Genomic DNA, 13,226 nt, shown 5'->3' on the forward strand with positions numbered 1-13,226 from the left:
TTTTTTATTTTATTCTTATACTTTCATGTTTTTAATTGTACTGAGTGATTATCATGCCTTAAATATTCTAACACAAAATGGGTTTTGTATTATGAAATAATATTTTCGTAGAAAACGATTTGGACTTAGATTGAATGATGTTTTACTGTTGTGATAATAATAATTACATACATTAGTTCGTCATTATTATTATCTTATTTAAAATACACGTGGAGCAAACTAAAGGGTTGCTGTAACATGAAGTACCTAATTAAACAAGTACCAAAATCCGATATCAGGACATCGTAGCGTCACGAGCCCCAACCACCTAATAAAGTAAGCAGTCTCACGTTCCTAATTAGACCGTTAATTATAAGCCTTTCATGGGAGCCTTAATTTCAACATAGAACACTATCTCGGGCTTGTATTTTCAACTTGTTATAAGAAATTTCGTACATATTTAAGAGATTGTAACAATTTTTGAATTTAGAACACCTTTGAGTCTACAGATTTAAATTGTAGGTTAAACAAAAAATATATACGATCTTTCTTTATTTTTATCATAAATAATAATTAGTCAAATCTATTCTTTAAGCAACATTCAACACATTTCACACAACAACATTTCAAAAAGGTTAAAAATATTTTATTATTATGTATGTAAAGAAGATCAATTTGTTTATTAGCTTACCGATTTTAAACGGAACTCGCGAGTTCTCTGACAGATCGTATGTCCATTGGCTTTTTTTTTTTTTTTTTTTTTTTTTTTTTTTTTTTTTTTTTTTTTTTGAATGGAATCTCGCTGTTGGCCTTAAGGGCCTTTACAGCTCAGCACGGGCTGTTTGGCGAGCTTAGCTCAGCCGGAAAGGGGGGGTTTCCCGCGACTCGCGCAAGGGCGTCTCGAACCTCGGCTTGGGCCGTCGCGGGGGGGTCAATCGCCTGAAGGGCAGGACGGAAGCTCACTGGAGTGAGCGAAGTGCGAAGTAAAGGTCCTCGCCTTCCCCGGTGAAGGCGGTTTTTTACCCTAATCTGTCTATTGCTACTGCTATTATTATTGGCCGCGCGGGCGGCTTTTAATTTATCGTTAGCTACTGTGATTGGATCATCCGGATCCGTTAGTACGTGTCGGGGCCTCCTACGAGCCTTTTTAGTCGGGAAGGGGTAGTAATTGATGCTTTTACGCACCAGTGGGTTGGGATGGTGTTTAGCCTTGTCGAAGTGGCGTTTGGACGCCAACTTCATCCATTGGGCTATGGTAGGGAGCTCCAGGTCATAGTGGAGATCGACGTTTCTCACGTAGAAGGGTGCGCCGGTCGCGATTCTCATGAAACGCGACTGTAGCACCTGTAACCGGTGGATGTACGAGGGGGCACAGTGCGCGAAGACTACGCTAGCGTAAGTCATGCACGGTCGGACGCAGGCCTTGTACAAGGTTACCTTGTGTCTAAGGGACATGTGACTCCTTTTATTTAGGAGGTAATGGAGGCGAGAGAGGACAAAAGCGGCCTTCTTGCGAACGGCGGCTACATGCTTACGAAAATACATGCCGCTGTCGAGCGTGACTCCTAGATATTTGACGGACTTTTGCCATGGAATGGCTTGTCCGTAAAGGGTGACCTCTTTTTTGAGGAGAAATTTTTCCCGAGTATTAGCGTTAGCACCGGGGTTGCCCCTGGCAAAGAGAACTGCAACGCTTTTCTCGGGATTTAATTGGGAGCCCCATTTCCGGAACCATTCGCCTAGCGACGTGGTTGCGGTCTGGAGTCTATCCACGATGACACCTCTGTCTTTATGAGTGGTATAGAGAGCGGTGTCGTCGGCATAGAGGGCTAGCTCCACATTCGGAGCCCTAGGGATGTCGCCGGTATACAGCGTGAAGAGAAGGGGCGAAAGGACCGAGCCTTGCGGTACTCCGGCCCTGATTGGACGAGGAGACGATAACGTTCCTTCCACGCGATAGCGAATTGAACGGTCGGACAAGAAGTCGTGTACGATACGCACGAGTCTCAGTGGCACTTGAAAGTGGTAGAGCTTGTAAATCAAGCCGTTGTGCCACACCTTGTCGAACGCCTTCGCTATGTCGAAGAAGAGCGCACCCGTGGCTCTCGGTTTCAGTGAGCTGTTCATCCCTGAAAGGATGTGCTCCGTGATCCTATGGACTTGATGGACGCACGAGTGGGCCGGCCTAAAGCCAAACTGCTCATCGGGGATGAGCCCCTTCTCTAGGGCATAGTCTAGGAGGCGCTTTTTCACTACCTTCTCGTACAGCTTGCTCAGCGTGTTGAGAAGGCTGATAGGGCGGTAACTGGTGGGATTGTTACGAGGCTTGCCCGGCTTGTGAATACCTATGACAATGGCCTCTTTCCACTGCGCCGGGAAGGTGCAGTTTTCGAGTAGGCAATTGAATATGGCCACTAGCAAGCATATCAGATGGGGCGGGAGGCACCGGAGGACCTTATTCGAGATGGCGTCGAGACCTGGAGATTTACGAGGCAGTGAACTCTTGATTAGAGTTTTGACCTCGGCGATCGACGTAGGCGGGAGCGGCTCGGGAGAGAGGGGCAGTGCGACTATGCGTTCGACTTCGCGGTTCACGTGTTCGACGTGCGCCGGGTCGCTATGGTCGAGATACGGCGTGCACTGCTCCACTAGGTTGACGGCTAAGCACTCGGCTTTTTCGTCGTCATCGAATGCGTCAGGCAGATTTGGACGCTTGAGAGGGGGCATAGAAGCCACCGTGTCGGTTTTAAGGGAACGCGCGAGAGACCAATAGGCCGTATGCGAAGGTGACAATTCGCTGGTAAGACGGTCCCAGCGTTCGTTTCTTATTTCACGCATGCGCTCTTTGACTCGGCGCTGCGAGGCGCGGAGTGCTCTGCGGTTATCGTCGGTCGGCGCTCTGGCGAAGGCGCGAGTCGCCGCGTTCTTCTCGGTCAACAGACGCCTCGCGTCCGGGGGAAGCTCCCAGCGTTGAGCGAACTCATCTGGGACCTTCCGGGACGATTCGGCGACCTTGGTCTGAATGTAATTTGTGACCGAGGAGATCGCGTCTAACGCGTGAGCGGACGAGACTAAATCGTCGGGGATGTTAGAGAGGTCAGAAGTTTCGACGGGCTTGAGGGCCTCGTCTAGCTTCTGCCAGTCGACAATGGACTTGTACCTCTTCTCTTGGGTATTAGGTGGGCCGAATTCAAATTGAACCGGGAAATGATCTGAGTCTAATTCGTGTAGCACTTCTACGCTACGCGGCTGTAGTGCTACGTTTCGTAGAACCGCTACGTCTAAGACGTCCGTTGAGAGAAGGCCGTTACAAGTTATGCCGCGACGAGTCGGTTGAATGGGGGCTATGACATTGAAATTGAGCATGTCAATAAGCCTACTGAGGGCTCGCCCGTTAGGGTTTTCTTTTGAGCTATTCCAGTCCCCGTGCTTGCTATTGAGATCCCCGACCAATAAGACCGAGGGGCCCAGCGCAAACAGAGTCCTAAGATCGCTCTCTAGGATGTCCTTAGATGGAGGGAGATACACCGACACGATAATAATCGGCTGATGACCGGTCATAGCCACGCGTAACACAGAGCACTCTATGTTTGTTAGCGACGGCGGGTCTAGCGGCGAGCAGTGAAGCGCACGTCTATAGTAGATGAGCGTTCCGCCTTTCGCCGTAGGTCGGTCGTTTCTAACCGCGACGTAATTCGCGAATCTAGGTGCGCGGACGCTGGGTTTAAGAAACGTTTCCTGTACGAGGAAAATATCTATTTGGTGGCGAACGAGGAAATCTCGGACCAAATCTGCCTGCGGCTTGAAACCGTTTGCGTTAAATGTCACTACGGACAGCGATCGAGCCTTGACCCTAGACGTGGTCGTAGCTATTTCGGTGTGTTAGATTGTACAAATTGCCGCACAAATTGTAGTAGCAGGGCATGCTGAGAAACGACGTCAACCTTAGCGTTCACACCTTTAGCTGACGTATAGGCTTCGTGGAATGCAACCAGGGCATCCAAGTCTAACGCGCCTACAACGCTAAGCGCAAGATTAAATGCGCTGTGAACTTTTGCGGACTCCGCAGATGCCTCCGCGGGAGGGCGGGGGGCTTGAGGAGGAGGGCTCGCCTTAGGGGTGGTCCTCTCCGTTATGGCGGGTGTTGGCGCTGGCGCCTGGGAAGGCGCCGCAGGTGCCGCTTTGGTTGGTAGAGGCGGGAAGGCCTCTGACGTGAGCTGGGGAGGGCCCTCCGTTGCCGGGGGCTTGACCCAGGGGCTATTTTCGGGCTGCGGGGCCGGCACGTAAGTGGGCTTTGCTCCCAGGCCACGGCGGGCCGCGTCACGCCCCGCCGCGCGCCTAGACGCCGGCTTATGCGCCTTGGGGGCTCGAGGACAACCGCGATAATTCGCTGGGTGCCCCCGTTGCCCGCAAAGCACGCACACCGGCGGCTCGGCGCACGGAAGTGTGCGCTTGCAGTCCGCGGTGCCATGGTCGCCTAAGCACTTAACGCAACGCGCCCTGGCGAAACAGTTACGGGCTGCGTGCCCGTAGAGTTGACAGCGATGACACTGTCGTGTAAATGAATGTTTGAGGGGAGTTTCGACCCTCAGTCCGGAGAGCTTGCAACACTCTCTGAGACCGAATATCTTTTTCCCGCTCGGAGTGAGATCTAGCACTACGAGTACCATATCGTACTCTTCCTTGGTAGTGCGTTGGAGCATTCTAAATACCTCCCTAACGGGGTACCCTTGCTCAACTAAGTCGGTTTGGACTATCCCGGAGTCTATTTCCTTCGGAATGCCCTTGACAACTACCCTGAGGACGCGCTCCTCGGGTAGGGGGAAAGTATGTCCTCCGATACCTTCAGAGCGAAGGTGGGAGGTTAAAAAGCGGTGGTGATCCGACGAAAACACCTGTACGCATAAATTATCCCGCAGCGTACGGGCTTTGTAATTTATCGACTTAGTGTCGAGGAGCTTAGAGAGGGCGGGCCATACACCCTTGTCCCTAATGTAAACGGGCGGCGGTGTTTTAATACGGTCCGCGGGAGCGGACGGCGCGGGTTTTCCCGATAAAAGGGAGCTAAGATCCCTCTTAGGAGGGCTTGAGGGCTGAGTTGGCCTCTTGGCCGGAGGACCGCCTTTAGCCGAGCGCTTTTTCTTGCGCCCTACCGTTTCGAAGCCGTCTGACTCGTTCGACGACGTTTCGTTTAATGATTCCGCCCGGGCGGATTGAGTCGACATGCGCGACGAAGGCCGTGATTGGCTTTTTAACTCATCGCTTACGCTTTCCGCACGGAGCGGTGAGCGCGAGCGCGAGCGAGACCCTGATTGGTCGGTGCGCGAGGTGGTACCGCATTCATCGATGCGCGTGCGAGAACCGGATTGGTCGATAATTAATCGCGATGCCTTCGCGGAGGCATTTTTATTATTTACCTTACGCGGCGGCGGTGACGGCGAACGCGGCGAGTCAGCGACAACGGACTCATTAAAGGCCCGAATAACGTCTGGATAACGTTTGTTTAAAAAGAGCATTAAACTGCTCATGTCAGGTGGGTCCTCGGACGCCATTCTGAAGGCGGGAAGCCAACAGTTTGACGACGAGTGTGTACCTAAGCCTACTGGTAGTGAGTACCTAAGCTAGTGATTTGCCCTAACGTGTATGCGTCTCCGCTGGTGATAGCGGAGGTGTGGTTTGTCACCGACCTAACCAGCCCGTAGGAGTTTGGGTAAATAGAGCCCCTACGGATGTGACAGGACCCGTCCAACAGTGGACCTGTTTTTAGCCGGTTGCTAGGAAAGTAGTTGGAGTACCTACTCCCTATCGCGTGCCTACTAAGAGGCCCGGCCGCCAACAGGACTTGGAGGAAGCGGAGGGGCTGTTACGCGCCTTGAAAAAGGCACGGTGATTGCACCCCGGACAAAACACTCCCGCACAAGGCGTTAACCGACAGATAACCGTTTGGCACCGTTAGGTGGCTATCTGAGCGGCCGCAGGTAAACCCGCGATCATAAATTGCAGCCTTCAAAGCCCGTTGTCCACCGAAGGCGCGAAGCGACCAATGAGAGCGCAGCAGGCGGCAAAGGCAGCAGTCGGAGAGCGCGTGCGCACTGTACACAGTGGCAAGCGGCGATGACTCACACGGAGCGAGCGAGAGAGCACTGGAGCAGACGTCCGCACGGGACGACGGTCGGTTGTATGTGTCCATTGGCGGGGGACGCTAACCATTTCATGCTCAGTTCTTTAAAATATTTACTAACCCAACTAACATTAATCTTATACTAAAAATCACAGAAATATCAATACCACAGAATGTTCTATTTTCAAATATGGCGAGGTACCGCAGACTAAGCACATAGTCCCCAAAAGTGGTTACTGGGCGTACGGTCGAGCAAATCGCTAAATAATAGCAGTCCCTCACCAGGTGGACTTGAATCATTACTCCAACTGTAATCCTGGAATACAGGCTGATTTATTGCGGGCCCAGACGGACGAATTTACGGTTTCCATAAAAAATGCAGCTTAGTTCCTCTCAAGTAAATCATACTTTAGATGTGCTTAAGCTTTTCTTGTATTTAAATAAATTGGATTTTTTAAAAATGGAACTGCGATTTTCCCCTTTAACTAATATGCAGTTTAATCGTGGTTAACATTTTTTTTTCTATTAAAGAGGTTTAATGTAGGATATTTACATGTGGGGCACTGTTCTGATTAATTTATAGTTTTTATACCTATAATGGGCATTCGATACCTATTAAGCCATACCTATAATATGTTTTAATGGTAATTAGAATAGAAAAACTTTTCTACGTAATCTCCACAATTGCTATTATAATAATAAAATATTAAAATTAATCAATCCAGCGTTGCTTGATAGCCTATGCATAACTTCATAGCATAAAGGTCAGATAATTTATAATAATATAAAAATAATATCGACGTATTAAATTCCTATCCGATTAAAATATCTTTAAGAATGTTTACAAACATACTTTAATACAGTTATAAACTGCTATTATTCCAGCAAAGCAGTAACTTACCCACTCGAAATTTATTCACGACGTACAATAAAACTCTTGCTATGACGCGTATGCAAATAAAGCTGAAATTTCGCTAGCAAGGCATCGAACCCCATATTCTTCGGCCTCGTATAAACTTCCTGTTTGGCACGACAACACGACTACTCCTCAATATACCTGCCAAGCTGTATTATTCTTCCGAATCCACTTTTATTTTAATATTCTTATGTAATGTGAAGATTTAAGCTAAGATATTATTTCTAAACAATTTTTATAGGTTTAAATAATAGAATAAATTAAATTACTATAATATAGAAGATTTTGGTAATCTATGATGAAGAGTAGTCACTTCGCGTTTAGTGTAGGTACCAATGGCAGAAACATATTGGATATAATATCCAGGGCTCTTGAGATTTGACTCCCGATTCTTACATATAATATTTAAAAAATATCACTTAATTATTTCTATTTTTGATTTTAAAAATAGAATTTTGATAAATGATTTTCCCTGTAAAAGCCTTTTTCATCTATCACTTACTACACTCATTGGCGATATAACCTATTGTATCACCTTACAGCAAATTGTAGGTATATAAAAGTAGTAGTGTTTTTTTCTAAGATTTGTAATTGACCGTTTCTTTCACAGTACGAGAAAGTATTAATTGCGCTCACAAGTAAATTTCAGTTTATTATATAAGTGAATCTGAATAGATTACGTAGCAGTTTTAAAATATTATCTATATAAAGATATCTAATTGATTTTCAGTATAATGGTTAAGATTATGTCTTCCATAATAACAATGTTTAGAGCCACGGAAATTATGTCGATATTGAACAGCTGATAGGTCAAGCTGTGTTTTCATGACCTTAAAGGGGAATGACCTCAAGGTTGAGTTTATAAAATGATATTTATATTGTGTTAGGTATGTTTGAAGAATTTGTGTAGCATAATGTGGGACTTACTTATCTCTACTGCTCGTTATGAGATTAGTTCGTTTTAATTCCAACAGAATATTGTTCTGTCTTAATTTTTAAGGTTGTAATAAAAATACAAAATATACAGTAACAGAATTTTATTCAATGCAAATTTTGCACTAGTTGATATTGTACAAAAAAATTATCGCATCCCATTCAAATATATATTATAAGTGATAAATCGTATAATTTTATACAACATTTCACACAGTACAATCATCAAACACAAACATATAAATCATTTCAACTAGATTTCAAGTTTAAGTATTTCTCTATAATCTAATTAATATTAATTATTATACATTACTATAAATTGTGCCTAACTATTTACGTATGAAATGCTTCAAGGACCAATTTTACGTATATAATCATGAGCAAGTTTAATTAAAATAATAAATGTACTGAAAATTATTTTTACTAATTGATACAAGAATTATATAGTGAACCAAAACTATCGTGTTTGTAATTTATTTCCGAAAAAATAAGGCTTGTAAATTGAAATTGTTATAGTTACGGTATTTGAATCAATTTAAAAATCGAATTCGGATTAATCAAATATTTTCAAGTCTCGATAGTTTAGATGTATTCGATGAAACATGTTCTCACTGTACAGACAAAACATAGAGTATCTAAAACCATGATTCTAATACATACCCCTATTTAAATGAGAAAGCTTTATAAATATGTATATAATCCATTTATTTACAATATATTCAAAATAAGTCACAAGAAAACTTAGGCTTAGATTCTTTCTAAATAAATACGTATTAAAATCCATTCGTATGTATAAAGGAACTCTGGGTTTAAATTATTGTAAAAAAAGAAAAATGAATAATTTGGCACAATGCAATATTTAAGAAAAAATACGAAAGAATCACGGCCAAATTTCAAACGACTTTTAATCTACATTGTGATATTACACGTACGTATGTTATAGGAATCCAAAAATATTACAACTACTGTATCTTAAAATAAATTATATTAGATATAACTTAATTAAATTAGCTATTCGTATACTGGGCACAACTAGTTTTGTTTGTCATTTAAGTGAGTAAGCTAAGAATAAGTTAAGCTATCGACTAAGTAAATGGAATATTTTTGTAATAAAGCCTTTTTTACGTATTTCGACTGGCAAATGTGACGTACGCTACGTATCAATAAGCGTTATTCATATTTGTATTGGTAACAAAATTATTGATTTTATACCATATTTGTTTAATACGTCACATTGCCAAAGGTTTTCCACAAACATTTAATTATAATATAATAAAGATAATTCTGACCGTATACAGACGTTGTACATGAGTTTCAGATTAAATATACACTAGTAAATATTTACATATTCATTAACGCATTCTGACCATTGAAGTGAAGCGCGACCAAGCGTTTATGAGAAAGCAACTACTTATACACCAATGGTTATCGTTAAATGGCAAGTCATCAGAAAACCTGACCTATTTGTACATTTATTCAAAATTGAAGCAATAATTCCATACAATTCGAGCCGAGATCGCGTTTAGCAGATGGAGTGATCGATACGGTACGATTCGCACGATAAATAAAAACACAATTCTATTTGAAGCTGGAGGCAGCTCGGCCGCGTCTCGTGTACCTCAGCAGGCGTTCAGGATTTATGCTGGCTGATGCTGAACAATATATCACGACAACGCGGGAACTCGACCTATGCCTAGTGGAGCCACCGTATCAGATTAGCCTGACTGATAGCAACTTTGCACTCGTACACGCCCCCTTTAAAACCTACCTCTCACGATCGAATGCTAATTAATATTAATCAATATTAATCATTGGGATTAACATAACTCAAGCTAAGCGATAAATAAGCGGGCTGTACGTGTATTTTTTATATATAATTTATAGTCGACGATATTATCGCGACTGGTTCTTTTATTTGTGAAATAGTGATACGCGGAGTGCTCGCTGAGCGTTACTAACGGGAAATTTTTGACAATAAATCTTCGGTAGTCGATTGCCTAAGCGATCGTGTGGGCTCAAAGGAAAATTTATTCGATATTTGACTTTGATATTTTGACCTCGTGATGTGAAATTGTGTCAGGCGAGTGGACACGAACGTTGGCTATATGCCTTAACAAATGCTTATTTTGAACAGGTTAATAAATGCGGTTCTTCAATTGGTATGATACAATTTAAGTGCAATTGATCAAATAACTTCGTGTGTCGAATTAAGCCCGCTCTGCGTTTAGGCCTACCAAGCATACATGTTTATTAACATGACGACCACCTGAAACAAAAGAAAAAGCAAAATTAATATGATGTTTGGAAATTAACAGTGATATGCAAAGAATAAATAAAATAATTGTGGAACTCGATTGGGAATTCGAGCCTTGCGGGTTCCATATTTAAATAATAAGTCATAATTGCTACGAGTCGTTGATTTTAATATAAATTAAAAATCTTGACAACTACAAGAACTATTTTAAATATAGAACTCAATTGTACTTTTACATTGAATTTCATTCATACATTGTAAAACCATACAATGTCCTACAACAGCCACACAATCAAAATCTTATTTTACGCAGTTCTAAATTTAAAATCTCATAAAATACAATAAGAATAAAAACCATCGTATTCTTTATCATAATATTTGCGTCACTTAATTTAATTTCGCATTAATTTAAACGATTTTGATAAAGGCCGTATCTGTAGCTCGCAGGCTCCAAGTCTGAAATTAAGATGTAACATGATGCGAGAACGAGCAAGAGCTGCTAGATTTATTGCTATACCACTTTGCATATGCTGATTTACAGAGACCAAGGATATCCATAGAGCTGTATTTAATATTCTTTACAGGAAAACTTAACTTTTATTTGGCCTTCAAAGCTGTAACTAATATTTAATATGAACGTATTTGAGTAAAATAGGTAAGTAGGTACTACGACTACTGACCATGGCTTCCGCGTAATAATTTAGTTTTTGTAGCAATTAAATATACTTATATTATATTAAAGCTGATAGACTTGGAGCTTCTGTTATAGGTAAATATGAATCTATCCATTATCAGATAATATTGGAAGAGTAGTGCAGACCCGCTTCTACTTCACGTAGATAAATAATAATAAATCATTTATTTACAAGCAAGCGGAACATATTTTGGATCTATCAATTATAAATTCCACACAATCACAAGAATGATGTCGTTTAACAAATGCACTTTAAATTGCTTAAAAGTGAATGAAATCGTTGAAGACGTGGTGCTCATTTTAGTGGAATCAAAATCTCTTAAATCTTTATACATATAGGCGTTATTATATCTAAAATCCTATTTTATACTTCTTTATAGAAAATAAGACAAACGGGACGGATTGAAGGGCTCATCGGATGTTAATGGATACCGCCCATGGACACTCTCAATGCCATACGGATCGCTCGTGAATTGTCGGCATTTAAAAAACGGTATTCTTTTTTCTGAAAGAACCCTAAGTGGTTATATTGTAATAACAGCTCCATATAGATGGCGTATGCTGATGTAGCCGATTCGCGCGGTATAGCGTCTCGGCTCGTCCGCACTCAGCAGAAAGAAACAACGAAGCTACGTATTTCCAGTTTACTTGTACATATAACTCAACACTATCACAGATTAAATAACATCTAAATCTCTGCAATGCATGTATGTGTGCACAATAACTGCACTTTAATGCGCGCTGGGTTTGTTTTGTGAAATCAGAACTGGATGGGTTGATCTAGACACAGAAAGTTAATGAGGTGATATACGAATTCATAATATGACATAATTAGATTAATATTGTTCAGTTGGAATTGTGATGAAGTCTTAATAGTAAGTGAAGATGTGCCTAGTGTTTAGAAAGTTTTTTATTTATTTCAAATGTTCTATATAGTTCCGATGGTTGGCTAGATTTTAAACATTTATTATTACTTAATTATATTATGTAATATAATGTGAAATAATATTTGTTCAATTCAAAGGATAAATTTAGGTTATTCAGTAATTATTATTAAAGTGACACTGATCACTGTACCTTTCTTTATCGTACTTTCCGTATCGTTATGAGTTTTAAGTTTCCATTTAGTTTTAGTTATTATTACTGTTTTTAGCTTTACTGTGGTGTTTAATTTTTTCCCTTGCTAGAATGCTTATGTTCTAATATATGTAATTGATAATGTATACAATCACATGAATTCACGTTAAACAAAATCTTTTATTTTTCTATGGTAAGTAATATTGTTAGGTATGGATTAGAAAACATAATATACCTAATTTCTGAAAGTAACGCTCTAGTACAATTTGTTACATTAGAGGCAAAAAGCTCAGCCTCTACCTTCAGCAGAAAGTAATAAAGGAAGAGGACGCCAACCGAATAATTGATACTATTATCTGTCACTGTAAGGGCTGCCGCATACACGAAAGCGTTTAAGTTTGTACACAGTTATACGAAAATACACGTTGAACTTTTGAACAAAAATGCCACAATTCGTGAATAAAAATTATGAGCCAATTTGTAATTAAATACCATAATTTTCCAATTCACCTTTAATTTCACAAGAAATCTTTTATACTTATTATAAAATGCTTGCGCTTAAATAATTGGTATATTAATTTTTATTTCATAACCATATGAGTGAGATTGAGTAATACACAGGAAATGACGAAAAAGCATACGCATAAATCAAATAAATTAAGTTTAGTCGAAAAGCGAAGCAATTAATTCGCACCCGTCATACGACGTTTGCAGGAATCCCTAAATAGAGTTGCGGTTAATGACCTAGACTGTATCCTGAATGTCTATTTCTGCTCTGGTCAGGAACAATGAAAGAAGGCAAGCGCTTCGTCAAGTGAGAGAGACCATAAATCGAGTAGGACGTGCAATTTGTTGAATTACAGCATGCGCCCAGCCAGCCACCGGCCCGACGCGGAATTAGCTCCCTCGGAGATAAATTGACGGCGGCCCGCTAAATAAATTATTTGGGAAAACCGAGAAAAAACCGGCATCTTCCCTTGATAAGGGTTGCCTGGATATAATGAATATCGACCGTCTGGTCCAACAAGTACAATTGTTTATACAAATATAATGTCCGGAATAAACCGAAATCTAGAGAAGAATTAAAGTATTAAAAATAACGAAAATAGAATTCAATTTAATCGTTTAAGTATATACAAAAAAATGTTTTAATGTATATGACTATGATTATTAATTTAACAATAACATGTATTTTACTAATAAATATGTACTTAAATGTCAGTTTATTACCTATCTTTATCAAATATAAATC

General features: G+C 41.2%; 1 protein-coding gene across 1 annotated transcript in view; it reads right to left on the bottom strand.

The window, feature by feature from the left end:
• Positions 1 to 8,044: 8,044 nt before the first annotated feature.
• LOC110992207 (homeotic protein ultrabithorax) overlaps positions 8,045 to 13,226 on the bottom strand; it is a 100,562-nt gene continuing 95,380 nt past the window's right edge. Inside the window, exon 3 of the mRNA XM_022257928.2 lies at positions 8,045 to 10,215. The gene's annotated coding sequence lies outside the window, so the exon portion shown is untranslated. The remainder of the gene's footprint in view (positions 10,216 to 13,226) is intronic.

This window comes from Pieris rapae, chromosome 8 (assembly GCF_905147795.1).
Source record: "Pieris rapae chromosome 8, ilPieRapa1.1, whole genome shotgun sequence".
NCBI lineage: Eukaryota > Metazoa > Arthropoda > Insecta > Lepidoptera > Pieridae > Pieris > Pieris rapae.